An 18751-nucleotide genomic window follows, 5' to 3' on the forward strand; every position below is an offset into this window, starting at 1 on the left:
CTTCCACGTCACACTAAGTGATTTAATGAATCTAGTGAAATATAGACAAATGTGTTCCCTTGGTCATTGGTTCAGTTATCATCAGTTCTCTCTAATTGGAAGAAATTATGTCTTATTTTTAAACTTTATCATTCTCCATCAATTTCGTTTCCCTCCATTTTATTCTTTTTGGTAGGGCTCAAGACAAATGTGCTGTACTTCAGAGGAGTTTTTTTTACCTCTTCTGAGAGGTCCCTGAGCCTTCAGCTTTCTTGAGATTGTGTATAAAGTGGCAGTTTTGGCCAGGTTGAACATTTGTTAAGATAAAGGAATCAGCTAGCAGGTCAGAGGGCTTTCCTGTGGAGTGACTTTAATGCTCACAAACACTATGGTTAATTTAAATAGAGTCATAACTAGATATAGGTGTCAGCTCAGGAAAGAAAGACTTGTGGACCAAAATAACATACCAGGGCTGACTGCTAGAGCAGTCAAAGGCCTCCTGACAGGAGTGTGCTGGAAGGAGAGAGTTTTTTAGAAGAGGAATTTACTGCTGTGTTCACAGGGTGAACGGGTTGAAACAAGAATTTGGGGGGAAAAAGAAATCTCCCTGTCCTATGTTACAGTTAGTTCAGATTTGGCTCTCCTTACACCAGAACATGTGAGGAGAAGGTGACCAGAGAAGATCCAGATAATGTTTCTTCTGCTGCTCAGGAAGAACAAGTTTTAAAACCCTTCCTGGCAATGTGAAGCTGAGTTGTGGAACTCGGTGCCAGAGGAAATTAAGGAGGGCAAAGCTGTAAGTTAAAAATGGAATTAGTGAGGTTCTTTCAGGGTAGACATCACGGTGGCTATAAAATGTAACTGTCATGATGTGCCCTGCTCATTCAAGTTAAGTTTAAATCTCCAATTTAACCAGAAAGTGGGAGGAACATGTCCCTAGTTTTATAATCATCCTTAACTGCCTGCTCTGAGACATGGTCAGGAACAAGCATACACAGTACTGGCAAGGCTGTTCTTGCAGGGGGCTTGGATTTTTCTTCTCCAGAAATGAGATGTTTATTTCTGTGTAGAGGTCTGTATTTCTTAAAGGTTGCACTGAAAATAAATTCTCAAATGACAGTATTCAGCCTTTTGCTCTGATTTGCATAAGGAGGAAATGCACAGGTGTTCATCAGGAACCTATAGTGATCAGGCAAGTTGGATCTTTTACCAGAGTCTTCTGCTCTTCATGCAGCTCTAAGTCTCGTGTAGGGATTCAGTTACATCGTTATCATCGCACCCTGTGCTTACAGAATGAATCCAGCTGCGGTATCACTTTCGTACTTCTAGAAACTGCTTCTAGTGATTTCCTCTCTTGCTTTTGAGATGGTTTGTATTCTTTAAAGTTATACTAGGAGCAGCTTAATTTTGTGTCAGACTAGCTAGATTTTTACGTCACACTTGTAATTTTGTGACAAGATAGATTTATTAGATTCTGACTCTCTTTCTCTCCCTGATAAGGATGATTTTTTTTTCTTTTTAATTTTGTACTGGTAAAGAAAGAGGGCTTTGGTTGAATCCAATCTATTTGAAGTTTGATTTTCTATTAAAAGTTTTATAATTAGGGAGGAAAAAATACCAGAAATCACTTCTTAGACTAATTTTTTTTTTCTGTAGCTTCTTGATAGATGGCAATCTTGAACATTTTTGAAATCAGCTCATTAAAGCATGTTTGAGGCTTAAATTTCAGGATTATGCTAGTATGCTAATTATTTCTGAAAAATGTGTCTGGCACATAGTTAAATATGCTGTTGAGTTCTTCAGTCTTAAAACAAATATCTACAAGTGTATCTTGGTCCATTTCCCAGTGTTCTTTCACTGTTCTTTTCTCTGTTCCTGGAAGAAGTAAGACTGGGAAGCTGGTGGGGATGAGGTGAGTGGGAGAGACATTAACAGTACTGAAGGCTGATAACTATTTTAGATTTTTAAAATCCCTACTTGGACTTCGAAGTTCAGTATATTTAGTAAAGAAAAAAAAAGCTAATTTAATTAGCATTTTCATATATGGTTAATTCTGTTTCAAGTTGACCCTTCCCAAGACTAGTTTTAATATTGGTGTTATCTGTTCCAAGAAAACAGAAAGCAAAAAATGCTTTTCAGTTGGGGGGTGGGAATTTACTTAAATATGAATCCCTGAGGAGGAGAATCACTTGAGTTTTCTTTAGCTCTACCTTAATTGCGTTGAAAAGTTTCAGGAGATAGTTATATGAAATATTCTCCATCATTTAGAAATTTATGGAATATTATTTTAAAGATAGTACATTTATTTGAGTTACTAGTTCACAATTTTGAATTGTGCAAAAATTAGCCCATATATGTTGGGATGGATGTTAATTCTCTTGGTAACTGACTAAATTATACTGAAACATATATATATATATAAAATTAGTACTGCATCTATACACTATAACAACATTTTGGTGGAATTATACCACTTAGATGTATACCTCTTAGATGTCTTGAACCTAAGTTCCTGGAAAATATTTTCTGGTTATATTAAACAGTATAGCGATATAGATTGTAAATGCCCAGGGAAACATCTTTTTGTCTTTATTGCAAATCTTGTTGGCATGCAAGTAAATACGATGGCATGTGCATCCTTTGTTTTCTAGAATTCCAAAATCCAAGGAACACTCTTACAAAATTTTGCTATTCTAATCCACATTTTATATCTGTTTGCACAGCAAAATTTAAATGACTGAAGCCTACAGATTGATAAATTGGAAGCTTATATTTCATTTGGTTAGTGAAAATGCCTCCTTTTCCTGGAAGAAGATCTGAGAGGATGCACATTGGTCAGAAATAGCCTCAAGTTCCCAAGCACCAAAGATCTCAGTATTTCATAGCTCTTCCCAGCTCAATTTCAACCTAATTTGGCACATAAATTGTAGTTGACCTCAGACAGAATAATTCAGATGTTTGAACCTCTTAGATGTGTAGCCAAAAGCGAATTGTCTGGTTGCATGTATTTTTAAACATCTGCAAGCTGAGCCGAGAAGCAGAATGCAAATTCTAGGACTTGAAGATACCTGTGAGGTTATGAAAATCCCTTTGGGACTGCAGGGAATTCTGGTGCCTATGAACACTTTTTTTTTTCTAGACATGGTGTATTTAGAAATTTAGTATTTGCTTTAATTTCTGGTAACAGAACTACAAATGACAATAGAAGCAGCTCATCAATAATTTAATAGTAAATGTACAGTCTGAGATAACAACTTTTGTTGAACCTTTTAATGCATATTCCATGAGGACTGAAGGAATTGTTTCCTGCAGTTTGTATTTCTCCTATATTGGGATAGAAGAGCAAATTTTTGTTCATGCATGACAAAAAAGTTGTAGCAAGTTAACAGTAGCAGAATTGGTTCTTTCAAAAGCTTTCTTTTAGTCAAGTAGATACGAGTATACAGACGATATTTTCAATAGATTGCAGAGGAATTCCCATGGCTCTTAGGAATAAGAAACAGCTAACTTCTCAGCTCATGATAAGTGGGGTTTAGGTGGGGAGCTTCAAGCACTTGGAAAATTTGACTAATATAAATATGTGGTGATTATTTCACGTAATTAAATGTTGCGTATATCTCTATAAATTCCCTATTTTCATGATACAGTAATTTTTCCTTGAGATATTTCATTCTCTGTGGTTTTTTTAAAGTAGTAGGGGAAGCCTAAGTTTCAGCAGGATGTGCTACTTGCACAAATTGACCTTTGAGGGAGAATTGTGTCTAAATACTGATTTTCAAAATGCTTTTATTATCTGAAACCAAGGGTTTGATTCCAAGATGGGATTGTTTGGTTCTTCACCATTATAAAGCCTATAAAATGAGCTCTGATGAGATTTTTTTCTGTGGATGTTGTTCTTACCAGCACCTATAATACAGGATTCTCTTGACTACAAAAGGCATGACTTTTTATAACCGCAAGCTCTTTTGGCCAAACTTCTGTCTAGTCGTAAGTCCATAACTTACACTCACCCTCTTCTACCAGCCATCCTGAACAAAGTTGCATGTCTGTGGTTGGTGAAAATACTTGTCTGTGCACTGATTTATAAGACCTTCTCAAATCTTTGGAAAGTTTCAATATGTTTTCAGAAACATTGCAAGTGTTGATTCATGCTGTAAGAAAATGGGTGTGGGGCACCATGTTTTAGATGACTTCACATGATGTGCTATTACCCAACAACACAAATTCAGTAGGTTCAGAATTTGCCTTGGGCTTCCTTAGTTTGTCTATAGAGTTGTTAGTTCTGAAAGATTTGTGTTCTGAAACTGAAGGCAATAAGTTACATGGGCCCCCACAAGCTTGTGAGTTCATTTGGCATCCCCATACAGAATCTGCTGCCAGTATGCATCCACAGATGAGACCAAACATGCTGTCATTTCTCCACAGAGATCCCTTTTCTTCTGAAGATCTTGTTTTAAAAAATAGACATATATTCTGGTCCAGGATAACAAGTTTTTTGGTTTGAGTTTTAGCAGTAGAAGCAGTAGAAATTGCCATATGTGTTTCCTATGACATTGGGGTCATGTTTGCCTCCTCATCTTCAGTAATGAAGTATGCAGGAGCTGCTTCTCTGAATATCTTCTCCCTCTCTGATCTTACTGGACTAGAAAATAACTAACATCCTGCCACTGATAACTGTGGGGTATCTTTTGCAGCCACTGAAGGTAAGGAGCTCTGGTTATGATCTTTTTCCCCATCTGTGTCATGGAAATTAGCTGTTGTTTCCTCCCATGGGCCTCAGCAAAATGTTGGCCTTGAGCTTTGGAAACTTGAGGTGGAGAAAAAGGAAAGAAATAACTGAGCTCCATTCCATAAAGTAAAATACCCAGGAACAAGATCCAGATGGGAATTCAAGAGTATTTTTGAGCACTAGGTCAGCATATTTCGGAGCAATGATTTAGTATATCAGCAACCAGGAGTAGGCAGGGGCCTTAGCTGGTGTAATTTCAGTTGAGGATAATAGACTGTTGTAGCTTTCTGGCTATATACATTAAAACAGGTTGGCATACCAATACCTGATCCAGAAGAAATGTGTTAGAACTGCACCTTTAAATACCTTTCAGCTTAAATAGGAATCTTTTCAAATCCAGGTTTGAAAGGTGCCAGTGACTCACAGGGATGTACATTGTCTGGGAAAATGAAGCTCCTCTGAGACTGGCAGTTTTGGGATGTTGAGCTCAGAAACAGCTGCCTGAGCAGTGTTCCAGGAGAGTGTAAACAGGGAGGGAGATCTGCTACAGCCTATTTGAAGAAGACAATAGTGTGATGTGGTTTTTTGGGGTTTTCTTCCCTCATAACTGTGATGCTTTTGATTAACTAAAGTTTTTGACAGTGTCTGATCATGAGGTAAACTGTAGAGCCTGTTAGAGAACTAGTTCAGCTATGAAATGAAGGTTAATTTATTATGAGTTCAAATGGAAACTATGTTTTTGGGGAAACAACTTGGGGATATATCAAGTCAAGCTTTTATGTGAGCCTAAGTGTATTTGACTGGTTAGCTTGCGAGTTTATTTCTGTCATGTCTTAAGACAGAAAGCAACATGTCTTTGTCACAAAGCAACTCCAACTGTATGATTTCAAATGAGGATATCATCTGTATTGTGGAAAACCCACTTTTTACTTTCTGTTTCCCAGGACTTGCTGACAGAGCAGAAAATTTACCACAAATCACCTTTGTCTCACCTTGCCCTTTCCCTCCACAGATGCGGGGTCTTGCTGAGCCATTGCCAACCCTTGGCAGCGAGGCTGTGCCAAGCAGAAGGATTGCAGTGAGCCTCTTTCCATGTCCTGGGGGAGCCAAATCCCAAGTATGGCAAAACCCTCTGGGAGGGGTAACACAGGTGCGTGAGAAATGCTGGGACCACAGCTCCATATTGATTTTATATTAATGTTTGACATGTAGAGTGGGAATAATATTCCAGTGGCAATTCTCTCAAGACGTGCACCACTATACAAAATAAATGTCAGTGCTTGCCCTATTCACACAGATAATTTGAAGATTTTGAAATTTAGGTTGTCCACTCCTCTTTGTTGGCAGTGAAAAATTAATTAGTGTGTCCTGAAATCATTGTTAAGAAAGCAACATCAGGAATTTTTCTGCTCCTTTTGCTCTTCTTTGGAGACTTTGAGCAACAGTAAATGTTCAGGCTCACCAACAAAGATAAATGCTGAGGTCTGATCCATCCTGCTTTTCTCCTGCTCTCTGCTGCACCTTCCCATATCTCCCCCAGCCTTTCTGATGAGTTCGTAGTAAAAGTCGCATTTCAGATAGTCAGTACCAGAGAGCACAGAGATAGAACACTGATTGTAAGCATAAATATATTCTGATAAATCACAAGTCTGTGATTGGTAAAAGCCAAGTTTTGATAAAAAATGAGTCAAATTCAGATAAAACATAAGCCAGGCCTCATAAGCAATTCTGATATTTTTCTTGAATATGCTAATTTCTAAGCTATTACAATTATGTTCAGGTGCAATGTGAAGCTTTTGCAATTTTATTGTCAGTGAAAAGTGCACACTTCATAGCTGGAGACTGAAATCCACTATTCCTTTAGTCAAAAAATGTGCACAAAAAAGGAAAAAAAAAATGACCCCGCTCTGTACTGTCAGATTATAGACGCTGATGGTGTGGGAACACCCTGAAATTTGCACAGAAAGGTTGTGTTCTCCTCTGCTGAGAATGACATCTGTAAACATCATGGTGGAGAACACTATCCATTGATACATGGAGAGAAATGTCTAATTAACTTATTTTATTGCCTGAGAAATAATTTGAATAATGTGAAATAATTTGATTGTCTCTATTCTGAACCTGAAGGCAAGACTGAGAAAGTCCAGGGTGTGAAATTTCCATGGTGACTGAAATCAACCAGACTGGTGGGACTTGTATGACTTGTGCATGTTGCTGGTACCTTCTGGGATGAGGACTTGATTCTCACTGCAAATTTTCTGGAGCTTTCTGTTCCTTTCTGTGGTCTTGTGGTCTTTAATTTCCTATAGACAGGGAAAAATTAAAATGAGTAAATTATCATGTCGGTAGGCTTTAGGAAAGGAAACACACTATTTTCATTAAACCAAATATATTCTTAGAAGTAATTACATTCCTTTGGTTGGAGAAAGTATGGTATCCTCACTTCAAGCTTCCCCCGTGACTTAAGAAAACAAACAGAAAAACCTCCATGGTGAGCTAGGATGTTTGCCTATTTTAACATTAAAGGAGTTACTTAGTCCAGTCACTTTAAAGTAGTAAGAAACCATAGATACTGTATTAGCTGCTCAAAAAAATTTAATTCTTTTTAGAAGAAACAGAAACACTGATTTCTTCACTTAAGCTTAAAAAGGAGTTACCAGGTGGTCTCTTTCCCAAGGTTTGGGCAGTTAATGCATTCAAGGCTTACAGAATAAAGAAGCATAAGCCTCAAGCAACTCTTCTCCCCATATTCTTTTGAATTACTGTACAGTTATTTATGTAAGTGGCTTCTGTTGCTCCCTTAATGCAATCCCTACCTAATTTTCTTGCTGTGTTTCCTCTCACAGGATCACAGGATGACTACACAGTTACTTCAGTGATATCAGTACTAGGATAGATAATCTTAGATTTCTAGACTGAAATATCTTCACAGAACATGAAAAAAAGGGAAAAAAATAATACGTTTTTCATGCTTGAACAAATATAACAGTGATGAGAAACTAGGTTGTTAAGTTTAGGCAGTGGAGAGATATTGCTTGAAACTGATAGCTTTTCATATCTTAGTTTTAAAACAATACCACAATACATTTCACAAAAATACTGAATAAAAATATGACTTTTGACCATTTCCAGTGCTGTTATATTTACAGATATTTTCATAGCTTCCCTAGTAAGGTGCCAATTTTAGAAAAAAATTATTATTCAGACTAAGTTTCTGTGCATGATTTTGAGTGGATATTATGCTGAAAGTATTGTTTTTTTATTTACTGGCAATATACTGAAGTGTAAATGGTATACCAAGTTAATTGAACAATATTTTCTTATTGCTTACCCTTTTGAGCACACAAATTTTTTTCAACAAGATAGCAAATGTCTTTCAACGTTCAGTTAGATAAAAAGACTTATACAAATATTGCTTAGTAGCACTCTTTTATTAAAATGATTTCTAAGAAAAGAAAATTAGGACTATTTAATGTTTTTCTTCACCAAGGAAAACAATACTGAGAATAGAAGAAACTGTTTATCTGGAGTATAAAATGCTTCTCTCTTCTTAGGAGATGCAAATACCTTTTGTTTCACCGTATCAACAAATGTTTCTTCTTACGTTGCGGAGCACAGTTCGCTTATAGCTTCTGGTCCAGAAAATGGTTTTAAGATGCAGTTTAAGCAGTAAGCCTGTAATAGTTTATTATGTTGTGAATTTCCATTGCTCATTCCTATTGTGCAGGTAATGACTTTGGGGGCAGAGAGTGAGATGAAATTCCCCATTGAGTAGATAGACACTCATTTATTACTGCTTCTCTGGGTGCCAAATTATAGGCTAGTTGATAGTGACAACCTCTATCAGTTTTTAGCCTTTGACTCCAGATGAGTGAGGTAATCACATGACTCATATCACCTCCAAAGGAAAAGCTTCTCTTCTGAAAGAGTGGTTAAAAGACTGTTGCTGCATTATTAATAAAAAACAGAGGCAACACAGAATCCCTGATGTCTCAGGATGATGAGGTGAGACTTTGAATTGTCCCATAGGAAATGGTTTTATTTTATTTATTTTCTTCCAGCAAGTTTTGCGTTTCCTTTGTTGCCACAGGCAGCTGTAGTGCTTTCATGTATGCAGTACAAAATGCAAATAGCAACTCTACAGTTGATAAGTGGTTGGAAATGCTTAGTGCTACAGAATTGCAAACCTACTTGCAATGTGTTCTCTCCTACATACACTTCTATTTTGTAGTACATCTTCTCAGGGTTCCTGGGTGACCTTGAGGAGCAAGGACGCTCTGCTAAAGTCACTGTGATGGTGATATGGGATGGTAAAATACTTGGAGCAAGCATCAAAATAGAGTGTTATTGAAAAAAAATCACTCTTCCTAATCACATACACACTGAATTGGTGAAGAGTATGTAGTCAGAGGCTCAGTGTTTCATTAATGATGGATGATGTAATTCAATAATGTAGTTTAAAATTAACATTTAGTAAGGACTCACCTATGGTTAATTTGTAATAGCTTCACTTTTATTTTGATGATTTAGGTTCAATGCTCCAGCAGCCCTGCCTTGGGAACACTGTCTAACAAGTTTAGCTGGTAATGTTTAACAAGAGCCAGGGGAGCAATGACACCTAACCCATAAGAGATTTAGGGAGCAAGAGAGTCCCTCTGATCTAGAACATTCCTATAGCTCATAGCTCATTCTTATTTAATGGTTTTAATTTTTTCAGGTGTACGAACACACGATGTTATTTTTTTGCCCCCTGATTTTGCACAGCAACTTGTAATGGGTGTATGTGAAATGCCTGTCAACCTAATAAGTACTTACCTAATGAAATAATATTCTTTAGTAACAATATGCCTTGGCTAGGTGATATAATGAGGCTAGGGTAAGTCACACCATAAAACAGAGTGCAAAATTTAAATTAATGAGGTCTGGGTTTGGGGCTTTTTTTGGTGAAAGGGATTTTAAGTTAGGCATATGTTTATTGCCCAGTCAGCAGTTTTATTAGTAAAAAGTGCTGAGGTACAGTTTTAGTAGAAGAACAGCAGCGCTCAGCAAGTGCTGAGTGCAGTAGGCAGGTACCATTTGTGTATGTTGGCAGTGGAGAGGACGGCGCTGGGGAAGTTAACAGTGTGTTTGTAGCTCCTTATCATACTTTAGTTGATCCATGACTTTCACGCAAGTCCAAAGACAATCAACCAGGATGGTCAGCATCCTAGAAAACTTTCCCCAAATCCACAATTTGAAAGATTAGTCAATTGAAGAAAAGGTTTAGGATTGAGATTCAAATACATGAGAGGCTGTTGCAAAGAGGAAAGTACTAAACTGTCCTTTTGTCTGTGGGGAACAGGAGAAGAATAATAATATTTTTACATTCTAATGAGGGAGATTTAAGTTAGACATTAGGGAAACCATTGTAAGTGTAAGGTTAGTGAAGCACAGCAGCTGATTGATTGGAGATGCTGAAGCATCCCTGTTGAAGATTCTGGGAATGAGTTAGACAAACTTCTGTCAGAGGCAGGTTAGTGATCCTTGCTGTGAGCAGAGGGGTGGCAAAGATGACTCGTAGCATCCCTACCCACCCTGTCTAAGTCAGCTCTGTTTTTATACTGTGCCTGGGAGGCAATGAGGTTAAAAACTTTGAATTGGCTTCTTTACCCTGGTCTGTTTCATGATTGTGGGTCTTACTTTGCTCTTGTTAGGGTATAAGATAAAACCTAAATTTCCACAGCTTTCTTTTCCGAGGAAGGGTATTAAAAGAAAATGCAGCATGTCTTTTTAATACTGTCTTAGCCCTGGTTTTGTGTTATTTGGCAGTATTCTTTGTTCATATATTGTGAATGAAATATTTTTCTAATAATTTGAAACAAAATTTGCATATTGTCATTGGGTAAAATTCAATTCCAGAAATTTATGGGTTAATTTCCATTGTTAAGGAAGATTTGTGGAAATTAATTAATTGGGGGTTGTAAAATGCCCTTGTGCAGTTTTTTTTGGATATCGTAATATGAATAAATAATTTTTTTTAAGTCTATGTAACATTATATAATTTCCCACATCAATTTAAACTTCTGTTCTCTAGAGAAGGTGTTATTCACAGTAAAATCCTATGGTATTCAAAGTAATATAATGTGCCTGGTCGCAGGTGATGAAGACATTGTTTTCTAGAATGGATGGTAAAGTTCATTGGAGCATTAAAAAGGGTGTTCTTGGTATCTCATATGTAGATACAGCCTAAGCACTTGAATAACCAGCAGAGCCATTAGGATGTCTGCCTGTAAGAATACTAGTGTTGGTGGTGAGAAAATAGAAGTATTTTTTGCTCATCATTGTCTTTCTTCCTTATGTTTCCTTAGTATCTGACCTTTGTTGCTTAAATATTAATTTGCCCGACCTGTAGTTTGCCTTTTCATGTCTTCTTTTTGTTTCAGTTCAAGAGCTGGAACAGAAAAATAGTATTGGGCCCCCCCGATATATTTCCATTGAATGGTAACAGAATTTAACTGCCTGATATTGTACATTCCTAATGAATTTTATTTACAGCAATGGAGATTAGAAAAACACATTCTAACTAAAACCAAATCACTGTTTTTCACACAAGTGCTTGTTCCAATGTGCTCTTAGATTTGGAAAAAGAGCAGTGCAAAATTCCATCAACATTTTTTAATTAGGAAAGATTTTAATTGTGATCTCAGACTTCAGAAAGATCTGCGGTCTTTCTGAGTGGTAAAATAGTGGCATATATAGCTTCTGCCTCTCTTAAAACTCTTCTTTGGAAATCACAATTAAAAGTGTATTTTTGCTGCTACTGTCACCACACTTTAGTTCTGTGACAATTTTAAAGGAGGAATTTGCTTTGAGTCCAACAGGATGGGGCTGAAGTGCTACACGAGAGAGAAGATATTCTAGTGGGTTTTTAATAGATTTAAAAAAAAAGCACTGTTTGTCTTACAGAAACAAGTAAAGGGCCTCCTGTGACACATAAGATTTTGTAAGCACACTGAACTGGCAATCAGCTAATCTCTGGTGTCAGAACGATATCAGTAATTGGATCCCCTATGAAACAACAGGAGTCAGCGGTGGGTGGATTGTTTCTTCGCAGTGCAGCGCAGGCAGCTGAGCGCTCCGTGCTCAGCTGCGAGGTTGTGGGAGCATGATTGCCACAGTATCAGGAGAATTGAGACAGGTTTTTAATTACCGCTTTATTGAATTATTTGGTATTATTTCTTGCAAGTGCGCAATGAAGCACCATGTGAGAATACTAATTTCTACTCGGTTAATCATGGATAGTAGGACTTCTGTTGCATGCTTGTAGCTTGCTTGTGTCTTTTAGTTTTATAGTAATCATGAGAGATACCACTTTTGCAGTTCTATACTTAATGTAGGTAAATTTTTGAGTCAGAAACAATATTGGTAATGTGCTTGCGATATTATGATTGAAAGTCACAGGAGGGATTTCAGCTTTTCAGGGCACCTGGCATGGGAATGCCTTGTTGTTTGAGAACAAAAAAAACCCCATCAAAATTTAGAAGGCAGAAGTAAGAAATAATCTTATTTTCTGTTGTTTGTAATAAGTAGGCCTGTTTTGACTCAACTGATTATCAGAAGCCCCTGTTCTGCTGTGAGTATTTTCATCAAGAGCAATAACTCCTACAAGACAGATGTCCTGATATTTTTAAAGAGTGGTTTAAAAATGTATGTGTATGGTTTTTTGCATCTATTTGATGTTAAAATTAATTTTAGAGACAGCCATGATGTAAGATGCTCTTTCCTTTTACTGCCTCAGTCCATACTTCTGTGAAATAGTATAGCATATTTTTCAAGTCATTTAGGGCCCTAAAAGGCTAACTTTTTAATCACCAAAGTACCAAATAAAGCCAAGTCTTTGAAACTGTATAAAACATTTACTGTCACATTATTTACTTAGCATAACTTCAACAGCTTCAAGTTTCTGAAGCTAATTTTTTCCCCCCTGCTTTGACATAATTTTCCTTCACCAATCACCTGCAACTGTGATTGATGCTTGAATGAGTCAAAATACTTGAAAGCTGTTTTACTATCTTATTCTAAATCTGGAGGACCTCAAAGTCAGTCCCTATTCAAATTATATCCATTGAGTAGAATTGGAAATGGGGAGTATCCCTCTGGGGAATAGGGAATATATAGGCAGAGGAATACATAGAGGGAGCATTTTAAAAAGCATTTTATTTATAATGAATGTTTGTGTGTTCTACATTTATACTCTATAACTTCAGAAAAGAACATAATTTCAGCATTTATCATCCATCCACAGTGACACTTTTTTACTTTGCAGACCAGAACTAGGCAAATAGAGGGAGAGCAGTGTTGTGTCTTCTTAGCCATGTGTCATTACTATATGACTGTAACAACAGTAAACTGTTGTTTCATGCAGCTAAAGCAGGATAAGAACTGACTTTGTAAAGAGATAAAGGAAGGATATTTTAAGTCCAGTAAGTTTTAAAAACCTTTCACAGAAAGATAGCTTTTGATCTGATTTGGCATAGAAAAGAAGAGAGTTTTTTGTCTTTGAAATTAATTGCTCCTCTTCCAAGAATGGTTTCATGGAAATTAGTTACTTAAGTGAAAGTATTTACTACGGGTGAGCCCAAATCAGTTTTGGCTTTTCTGCTCTCAGTGGTTAAATTAAAAAAAAAAAAAAAAAATCAGGTGTATTTGCATCATTTTATTATTTTGCCTGAATGAATGCTACACACAGAAGTGGAGTCTCCTCTTGCAGAGTCCTTAAACACTTGACTATGTCTTTATCTTCACTGGAGTTCTCTCCCTGGAGTATTGGTTCAGAGGGGGATTTGGGTTTTTCCTTGTCCTTTTCAAAACACACACACACAGTTATGTTTTGGGTTTTATTTTTAAGATTGTTTCCTCAACCACTACCTCTTGCCATAATTTTCCCAGCCTTTAAATATTTTTCTCCCCTATTGTAGTTTTCTGTGAGAAGGCATTATGTGCAGGGTTTTGCTGCAGCCACTTTTCACATTTAGAGTTCTGCTTTTTCAGCTTATTTTGGCAGATTGAGCAAAGTGATAAGATTGCTATGTAGGAAAGTTAGACAAATATGTCGGTACTGTCCTTGGCACTGATACTTTTCCAAATACTCTATTTTCTTAGTTGTCTTTTTCATATTCCACATAATGTCAGCATCACAGATTCAGGGTCTTAATCAGACCCAAACTTTGCGGTTATTGCTTCTCTTTTTACAGGCTTTTTTTCCAACAACATAAAAAAGATCGTTTCCTTATCTTATTTTCTTTGTGTGAGAAACGCCATTTATGTTTTACTTTACTTTGACCAATTATACATTTTTTACACCTGCTGTTTCTGTGGCTGGGTGTGCAGTGAGGCAGCTTCTTGGTTCCCAGTGCTGGGTTGCTTGACAGGCTGTGTTGACTAATTGGTCTCTGCCATTTTCTCTGTCTTTATCTCCTTTCTCTCGCTCCCCTAGTCTGAGCAGAGTCTCACTGAGAACAGCCCACAGGAAAGCACTCTCCTAGAGCTTCTGACAACCACCTTGTCTTTGGTGCTGTTATTAGCGAAACAAAAGCAAAAGTCCTCATGTGGGCTTCCTGCAAGTAGTGAGGAGTCAAACTGTGAATTCAGCATCTTTTCCCTACTTTGCAGCCAGGAGAGAAACGTATGAGTGATGTTTGAGGCACAGATCAGGCAGCTTTTTCAGAACACTAAAGAGACTGTTAAGTTTTTGATACAATGTTTATGTTTTGTCCTTTCAGGAGAAGTAATCATAGCATGTCACATTTGGTAAGGTAATAGATTTAAGAACTGAATCACAAGGTAGTTATAATATAAGAGCAGCACTCCATTCTCACACACTGTATATAAACTTTGAGCATCCTTTTGCTCTTCAAATTGAATAAGCACATATAGAAATGGATAGCTTTACCAGTACTCAGAAAAGTGAAGGAAGTTAATGCCTAAAGTGATTTAATATTGTATTAACCTTCTTCACTAGAATTTTAATTCAATTTGAAAAGTGTAGAAAAGCTTTTTGTTCATGGTATTTCTTTACATCATTTTAACAGCATTTACTGGTAAATTGATGCCATCATAGAGCAGAACAGTCAACTTTTTAATGTATATTTCAAGTTTGGAATTTAAACATAACATTTGATGTATTCATGCTTGAAGTTCTACTTGAAAAAAGTATACTGAACAGAATTCAGGAATTTACAACTACAGCATCTAACCTCTCTTTATTCTGCCCAATCAAAATGCCCTGTAAGTATAACACAATTTAGTTTTAAAAATTTCATCATTGAATAGTAAATTCACATATTTTCTTTTGTTTTAAGAAGATATATGGTCCAAAGTTAAGGCTTTTGGGGCATCCTAATTGTGTATTTCCCTGTTTAACCTGCTAACAGCTCTTTGCTTCTTTTTTTCTCTGGTCTGTGGTTCTGGACTAACTACTAGTCTATTTAAAACCTATGACGTATTTTTTATTTCTGATATAAAGTCAGCCTTAATTCCATGGCAAGGTATTTTGCTCATTTTGGGATTAGATTGCTCTTTGTTATGATGTATTCCTAATGATCTGAAGTACTATAATTAAGTCTTGTATGAACTATAACTTTCCATCTTAGTAACACTCAAACTTTAATTAGCAGCAGGGTAACATTAATAATATCTCAAACACCTCTGTTAGAGTGACACAGTTGTCCAAGTGCACTATAAACTGGCTTTGAGCTGCTATACGTTCTGCAATTGACTTGTTGGAGGATGTGCTTGGCAAGATCAGTGTCAGTGTCTCCGGATATTAAGGGTTTCCCTTGCACATCAGCTTCTTTGATGTCCACAGTAGGTATTCAAACCAATGCAGCTGCACAGTGTGACAAATACCACCAGTTACTATGGCAGATGGCCACGAAAGTTGTTGACCTTCAGGCTAAATACTCAATTAATTTTAATTTTGACTCTTGGATCCATTCTTCCTTATCCTATTGACTCATGAAAATCAGTGGAAAGCATCAATAGAGAAGTTTCATTTACTTCTTTTTCACCTAAGATCACGTAACTTGTATGTGTATTGATACATATGCATAAAAAAAATTCCCGAAGTATGTAGATTAAAGTTCATTGGTAACTTGGTTTAATTTCATCTTTTTCAAACTTAAATTCACAAAAGATTTAGGTTGAAAAATTTTGAAAGTGTGAACAATTGAATTTTAATTGTGGTCACTCAGGATTAAATCTAATCCTGACTGCTAGATTCCTTAGCCATTTTAAAACATTTTAATTACTAATTATACCTGTACAAAACTACTTTTTAAATAAATGCAAATCTGCATTTCAAGGACATAGTGTATTTTACAATGTACATAGTGTATTATTTTCATCATCATTTTCTCAGTAATATACAAAGCAAAAGTTTTGTCAAAGAAGTTTACTAAGTTGAAGGTTTATCTCACATCCCAGTGTTTAAGCAGTTAAGATCTGAAATCACTTACTTGGGAAAGTAAAAAACATGATGACGTGCAAGGTATTATCTCTGACCACCAGTGGCCATCTCCTCCACCAGTCTGTTCTCTGGGAGGAACTGAGGTCTGACTGATGGTCCCTCTGGATGGATACAAGGAGGAAGCTGATGAACCCTATGGAGTTTGTCTCTCCTGCTCAGTCGTGGTTCCTCCTGTTGGTGTCTGTGGAGGCTGGCCCTTTCCTTGACTTACCTTTGAGCAATGAGGGAGCAGAGCAGGAGAGAGCCAAGAAAAAGACAGGACTGGCCTTGGCAGCAGACATCCTTCATGTGAAGACAAAAAGAGAAGCTTAGGGAGGAGGTGTGAGTGTTGTCTAGCCCATTTTGTCTGCTGTCAAATGCCTTTCTGCATTTCTCACTAGTCAGTGCAGGCAGTTTCCTTAAAAATCTAAATAGGTAACATTCTGGTGTACGTCAATGAACATGCACACAGACAAGTTTGGGGATCCTTTGACTTCAAATCTCTTAACCAAATGAGAAGTGTTATAACACTTCATAGGGGAAACAAAGCAGAACTAGGGCAACTTACTCTTTTCTAGAACGCATCACTGCTGTCTTTAATTGCTCAAAGCTGTGGGTACGTATGACCACCTTTCTTTGCTGCTATTCTGTTAACGGGTTTAAGGTAACGCCCCTCACAAAAACCAGAATAGAAATGAATCCTAAATGAGGATCCTTTCAAAGATTTCTCTTAAAACTAAAATTAGTCTTTAAAGGGCATGTTATGCAAAGTGCCTATGATGGTTTTTCTTGAAAATGGAGGTAAGATTTTGAGAAGAAATTAGAAGATTTTTTTGTATTTGTCATAAGTTTTTCTTCAATACCATATGAACCGCTGATCAGTTAAGTTCATTTGCAAATATGAAGTGAGGGGAAAGAGATTACTCAGAAGAAAATCTGTATGGTATAAAGCCTTCTATTTAATAAAAGAAATCAGATCCAAATTCAACCAGTAGTGATTCAGTAGTTAGCAGTCAACTGTTAATCGCTTGGTCAATAGCAAAATGAGAAATCGAGATGATACCTACTTGGTATTATTTAAAAACTCTTTTCCACCTGAAGCAAATGTATGTTAATGTTAATGAACATTGGAGCTGCAAGGGAAATGAAGCTGGAGGCATTTTGTAAGGCATTTGATTTGTCTTTATTTAATGCTCTTGACTGACACTTGTAAATGGGGCCAGATGTTAGATAGAAAGTCCACAGTTTTGGCTGCATTTAATTTCTTGTTGTACACATTCTTTCTGTACTGTTTAAACCAGAGTACACTTTTCATTAACTTTAGTGGATGGAGGATCATGCCCTTGCATCATAATTTTATTGAGTCTTATTGGAAAAAGTATTCACATAGACCCTGAAAATGTTTTGTGTTTCACAGGAAACAGACTACATTATGATTGTGTTTAGAAAATGGGAAGGAAGGCTTTAAAGTAGAACAGATTCCTACAGATGGTTTTGCATTAATAACAAGTGCTAGGAATGTTTACATGGTATGATTCTCACTTGGTGACTGGGGAGTATATTAAAGATGGAAGGTGTTTCCAAGCCACTGCTGTTACTTGTTAGTCTCTTCTATGACTACAGCAGAATTTCTGGCTGGTCTTACGGAAAGGACTGAAAAATATGTGTGAAATTAAGAAAAAAAATCTGAAAATTTACCATCTTCAGTAGAAGCTCATCTAATGTTAATGTATGCTGTGGGTTCAAATTTATGTCCCTTTGTCAGTAAGCTAATCTGAAAGAGTTTAATTGGGAAATAACTATTACCCTTTTCCTCAATGGGACTGAGCTTTCAAACCTATTGAAATTCATCATCAGTCTTGTACAAATTATCTTAGAAAGCCGAAGGAAAATTCAATGGGTGTATTTCCCTCAGGGTCCACCATACTGATTACAAAAAATATCCATGCTTAATACTGAGTTTTTGCTTATATCTTCACGACTGATCATGAAAGAGATTCAGTGTATACATTCATGTGGAGCCAGTGATGCTGCAAGTGCTTACAGCTCTGATAAATTCTCTAACGGCTTGCATTTATGCCAAACTGTGCTTTGCACTTCTGACAAAAATACATATGTAACTCCCAGGGCATAACATGTGTGTTCATTTTCTCACCACACATGCAAATCCGATGCATCAGACTTGACAGTGTATAACAGAACATTTCCTATTTTGAACTAGCTCTACTAACACTCTGTCACCTTCTGTAATAACCCTTTACCTTTCCTAGGGTGAACCACAAATGTTTGCACTCATGCAATGTTGACAGTGTCATGCAACACTGATTTCTTGTCATAAACCACTTCTTGTCATACACCATCAGCTGCATGATCTTATAATGTACAATAGCAGCTGGAACTCAGTTGTGAAATAAAGACCACACAGTTGGCTTTTGGGACCTCCTACTTTAGTGTTGTGAAATTCCTATGGTGTATGATATCCTTTGTTTTTTAAGAATGCATAACTTTCTTAAAAGTAGTGTTGCTGTTTGTTTTCTATGAGGCTTGCAAAATTGTGC

At 36.8% G+C, this 18751-nt stretch overlaps 1 long non-coding RNA gene across 1 annotated transcript in view; it reads left to right on the forward strand.

Annotated features, from left to right (window-relative positions):
- The first annotated feature begins 5733 nt into the window (after positions 1-5733).
- Positions 5734-18751, forward strand: part of LOC138104685 (uncharacterized) — a 50632-nt gene continuing 37614 nt past the window's right edge. Inside the window, exon 1 of the long non-coding RNA XR_011148220.1 lies at positions 5734-5858. This is a non-coding gene — a long non-coding RNA (uncharacterized lncRNA). The remainder of the gene's footprint in view (positions 5859-18751) is intronic.

This window comes from Aphelocoma coerulescens, chromosome 1A (assembly GCF_041296385.1).
Source record: "Aphelocoma coerulescens isolate FSJ_1873_10779 chromosome 1A, UR_Acoe_1.0, whole genome shotgun sequence".
Taxonomy (NCBI): Eukaryota; Metazoa; Chordata; class Aves; order Passeriformes; family Corvidae; genus Aphelocoma; species Aphelocoma coerulescens.